The following is a 1042-nucleotide window of genomic DNA, read 5'->3' as shown; positions in this document are numbered from 1 at the left end:
TGGTTATGTCTTTATCCTTGTGGAAATAACTAGTGATGTCCTACATAGTGGTGACAGTGGTAGTCAGAGATTGGAGTGTCCCTACTAGTCCAACTTCTATACCAGGACTGTCTTTCAACATATTTTCTCTTACCCAACACTGGGTGGGATGCTAAGAGTGGAGAGGTAGACCCACTCTCACTGGGGACACAATCTTCTGGAATGGAGACAAAGAATTGCATACACAAAACAATTAGAAAACCAAACAGAAGAAAATAGATTTCTAAACTGTTCAGAGCAGAGAACAAGGAGTTCCTAAGTGGGGGAAGAGAGCAACATGTCTGGAAGTTAGAGAAGATGGAGCTGGGCTGCGTGGGAGTCGAGTGGGCAGAGAGGAGGGGCAGGGCTGGGCAGCAATCCCCGCCACCCCACAGACTGGAGGCCATTCAATCCCTCCTGACCTAGTTCCTACCACCTCCATCCATCTTGTGTTCCCTTTATGATTTTTTTCCATTTACCATCTAACACTATGTTTTATATTTCATTGTGAGCTTATCACCTATCTGTATTAGTTTGTCCCTCTCATGTAATTTTATCAGTTGATTTTTGTCACCATTTTTCTATCACTATAAAGTTTTCATTATGTGATCTTACTTCTCAATTTGTTTTTATTTCCTATCTTCCTATCTATTATTGTCTGTCAAATTATCTATTTCTCTACCCCAATTAATCATCATTTGTTTTTATTTTCCTTATTTTCCTTTCTCTGTTATGTCTAAATAGCTATCTACTTTAAGTCTTTCATCCTTATAAATTAAATTGTCTCTGCTTGCAGATGACATGGTCTTATAAATAGAAAACCCTAAAGACTCCACCAAAAACCTGTTAGAACTAATACAAGAATTCAATAAAGTTGCAGAATACAAAATCAACATACAAAAATCAGTAGCATTTTATACACTAATAGTAAATTATCCAAAAAAGAAATCAAGAAAACAATCCCATTTATATTAGTATCAAAAAATTAAATAGAAATAAATTTAACCAAAGAGATGAAAGATCT

This window comes from Lemur catta, chromosome 6 (genome assembly GCF_020740605.2).
Source record: "Lemur catta isolate mLemCat1 chromosome 6, mLemCat1.pri, whole genome shotgun sequence".
NCBI lineage: Eukaryota > Metazoa > Chordata > Mammalia > Primates > Lemuridae > Lemur > Lemur catta.
This window is presented reverse-complemented; position numbering follows the sequence as displayed.